The 4235-nt window shown below is 37.3% G+C and overlaps 1 protein-coding gene across 2 annotated transcripts in view; it reads left to right on the top strand.

The window, feature by feature from the left end:
* Nucleotides 1-246: 246 nt before the first annotated feature.
* CLOCK (clock circadian regulator) overlaps nt 247-4235 on the top strand; it is an 88948-nt gene continuing 84959 nt past the window's right edge. For both annotated transcript variants that reach the window (XM_021707436.1, XM_008047831.2), the window contains exons 1-2: nt 247-377; nt 463-593. The gene's annotated coding sequence lies outside the window, so the exon portion shown is untranslated. The remainder of the gene's footprint in view (nt 378-462; nt 594-4235) is intronic.

Here is a 4235-nt window from a genome sequence, read left to right as displayed (position 1 = left end):
TAATACCCTTTCTCATCTCAGTTTTCACACTGGACTTCTTTTACTTCCATACAAATATCCTACTCTCATATATGTCTAGCCCTTTTAACAAACCTGTTCCCTTCGGACAAAACATGTTCTCTTTGCCTAGATCACATACATGCTTGTTCCTTTAGGGGACATTTACTAGCAAAATCCCAGCAGACTGGTTTGTGTCTCTCATGCTTTCCGTCATGATTTTTCATACTTGTTATCCCATTTGCAGTTGCCCTACAGACTGAGTTCCCAGAGGGATTGAAGAGATCTGACGTGTTCATTGCTGCATTCTATCAATGCTTGGCATGTAGGGGAGGCTTCCAATAAATGTTGTATACATTGATGAAAAAAAAATACTGAAGGTAATGTTACTCAGAATTTGGTTAGCATTATTTCAGCAACTGACCTAGTTTTTACAGAATTTTTATTTTGTTTTTTCCTGTAAAGCTGCTGAAACTCCGAAGCTGATTCTGTCACACTGTAAGATGCCTTTGAGAAATTCTTCAGTCTTCTTAGATGAATCTTTAGAACTCCATAAATTTCACTAGACACCTTCAATCTTCATTTTGAGCTCAGAGGTATGACATCTTTGTTTTTCCCTTAATCATACTGGGGTGGGATTTACAGCCTCCTGGTAGATCAGGACAAGGAATTAAGGAATTAGACAAATACTTGGCGCACGATCTGCTACTTCCCCTGACAGCTTTTATCATTAGATTTTTTATTCTTAGGAGGAGTGGAAAAGTTGAAATCGTCACATTGCTGCTTAAAAGTAGGAATTGCAACTTGCTATCTTCTAAGGTCATGGGACATGATTTGCAAATGGCTGAAAGTGGAATAAGAATTATTTTTTTCCTGTAGGGTCTTAGGGTTAGAAATAAAATGCCTCTTGATTGAGGCACAGAAGGTCCAGTCACATATTGCAGCTTTGGCTTGCAAGTGGGTCTCCATCAGGGGTCTGCACACTACCAAATTCAGCCTGCTACCTGCTTTTGTAACACCCATGGTCTAAGAGTAGTGTTTGCATTTCTAAATGGTTGAAAAAATATCAGAGAATACTAATTTGTGACACGTGAAAGTCATATGAAATTTAGATTTCAGTATTCATGAACAAAGCTTTATTTGAACATAGACACTCTGTTTTAAAGATTATGTATAACTGCCTTCAGGGCGTAATGGCAGCTAAGTAGTCATGCCCTGCATAACAACGTTTAAATCAACAACAGACCGGATATATGACAGCCGTCCCCAAAGATTATAATGGAGCTGAAAAATTCCTGTGTGGTAGTCATTATGTCATAGCACAATCCATTATCTTTTCTATGTTTAGATACACAAATATTTGCCATTATGTTAAAGCTGCCAGTATTCACTACATTTACATGCTGTACAGGTTTGTAGCCTAGGAGCAATAGGCTATATAACCTGTGTAGCCTCGGTGTGTAGTAGGCTACCCCATCTAGGTTCATCGCACAGTGATGAAATTGCCTAATGATGCATTACTCAGAACATATTCCTGTCATTAAACACATGACTGTAGAGAGACATTTGGGTCCAAAAAGTGAAAATTATTTGCTGTATGGCCCTTTACAGAATAAATTAGCTGATCCTTGCTCTTTGTGGCTGAACAAGTACTTATAGATTTGAGTGCTGAGGTTTAATTGATGAATTGGGACAAGTTAGAAAGAGGTAAAAGTTGGTGTCAACTCTCAGTGACTTATTTATATATATTCTTTCCTGGAAAGTGTAACACATATTCTAATTAGATTAACTTTGTGTTACTGTTTTGAAATAGAAAATAAATCAGGAAAAAATGGATTCTCCTATTTTTAAAATAATGAATGTAAATGGGAATATGTAGAAAGAAAAATTATATGATATTCTCAGTTTTTACCAGATTTTAATGTTACAAATCCTAAGTACCTAAAAGACTGTATATGCCTTTTGTATAGTTTTTTTTTCTAATGTATGTTGATTACTTGTTATTTTTGTGTTTTAATTAAAAGTATGAATATATTATTTGTAAGCCAATTGATGACTGAATCAGTGAAACAAAAGTAGTACATTGAAGTTGAAGGTGTACTGTCCCTTTAGAATCAATAGGTTTAAAGGATATTGTTAAGGAACTCTTCTGTGGTCAGACATAGACAGGTTAGAAGACAGAAGACCATGATTTGGGTATTTACCTTCCTTGTTCCTCTAGAATACTTATTAGTTAGATAACTTGGGGCCTGTTCAAAACTTGGAATGCTTCATTTGCAAAGCAGGGAAAAATAATACCTTTCCTGGCTTAAAGCTGGAGTCTTGGTGGTTTGCTAAATTCTGTTTCCTAAGAGTGGGTGCAGTGCTTTTTCTGTCCACCACTGGATCCCCCACAGCTAGCATTGGCCTGGCACATGGTCGGCACACAGTGAATGTTTGTTGAGTAAAAAAACAAGGTAGGTTCTAGTTCCAGTGTCAGTTTTATCTGTACATGAGCACAGCCACTCCAGTTTCTTTGAAGGGTTGCTTATTGGGATTGGGTGTTTTGTTAACTAGAGGAGAGAATTTTGATGAAAATAGTAATTTTCTCTAGATCCATACTTTACAGATAGCCATCAAATTATTGGCCAGATTTGTCTGTATTATTGTATATATAATACAAATTTATACAAGTTTATAATATATAATTTATTATATATATTTATTTAATCATAAGAGATAAAATAAGCCACTAATCTAAGAATTACCAATCTCCAAGAAACATAGAAGTCTCCTTATTATTACATTTTGGTTTTTGGGTTTTTTTTTTAATTGAAGTCTCACTCTGTCACCCAGACTGGAGTGCAGTGGCACGCTCATGGCCACTGCAGCCTTGACCTGCTGGGCTCAGGTGATCCTTCTGCCTTAGCCTTCTAAGTAGCTGGAAGTACAGGTGCGTGCTACCACACTTGGCTTATTTTTTGATATATTGTAGAAATAAGATCTCACCAAGTTGCCCAGACACTTCTCAAACCCCTGAGCTTAGGCAGTCCTCTCGCCTCAAGCTCCCATAGTGCTGGAATTACAGATTTGAGCCACCGCGCTGGCCTTATTAAGTTTTAAAATGTATTACTGTATACTAAAAAGCTACTCTTGAATAGGAAGGCTTATATATAAAATATATATACATATATTTATTTATTTATTTATTTATTTTTGAGTTGGAGTCTCACTCTGTTGCCCAGGCTGGAGGGCAGTGGCTCACTCACTCCGGCCATCCTTCCACCTCAGCCTTCCAAGTAGCCAGAACTACAGGTGCGTGCTACCATGCCCAGCTTATTTATTTATTTATTTACTGTAGAGATGAGGTCTCGTCAAGCTGTCGGGGCTGGTCTTGAACCTGCAGGCTCAGGCAATCCACTTGCCTCAGCCGCTGGGATTACAGGCTGAGCCACTAAGCCCAGCTAGCTTATATATTTTTATCAAAGTCTTCTTTGAACTTTCCACTGAACTTCTTTTTTTAATGTAATATCCCTGTGTAGTTTAAGAGCTCAACTTTTAAAATCTTATCTTACTGAATACCATGTCATGATAAGATAGTTTAAAAGATATTTAGCAGAAGTCCAGTGTGTCGATATGTACCTATAGTCCCAGCTACTTGGGTGGCTAAGGAGGTGGATTGCTTGAGCCCAGGAGCTCAAGACCATCCTGGGCAACATAGCAAGACCCCATGTCAAGCAAAACTAAACAAAAGGTATTCAGTGAAGGAAAGCTGTTCCAGATTAGATGAGTCTAGGTAGACATGACGGTTAAATGCAGTACATGCACTGGATTTTGTACTGGAAGCAGAAAAACATCCTAGAGGACTTTTTTTTGCTAAAATTTAAGAAAAAAGAAAAGAGCATTATATTAAAATATTGTTTAATTGTTAAGTTTGCCAAAGTTAGTGATTATACTGTGCTATGTAAGAAAATGTCTTTGTTCTTAGGAGATACAATTGAAATACCTCCCAATTTGATGGTAAAACGGCATGATATGTGCATCTTACTCTCTGATAGTTCAGAAAATATATTTATGTCTATAATAAATAAATTATTTAATTATGTTATAATAATGTGGCAATAAAATGAAATACAATTTTGCAAATGTAAAAAATACTAGCTGGGCTCGGTGTCTCAGCCTGTAATCCCGCGCCTTTGGGAGGCTGAGGTGAGTGGATTGCCTGAGCCCGCGGGTTTGAGACCCGCCTGGGCAGCAAG

Source organism: Carlito syrichta, unplaced genomic scaffold (genome assembly GCF_000164805.1).
Source record: "Carlito syrichta isolate Samal-C Ts95f unplaced genomic scaffold, Tarsius_syrichta-2.0.1 Scaffold117951, whole genome shotgun sequence".
Taxonomy (NCBI): Eukaryota; Metazoa; Chordata; class Mammalia; order Primates; family Tarsiidae; genus Carlito; species Carlito syrichta.
This window is presented reverse-complemented; position numbering and strand designations above follow the sequence as displayed.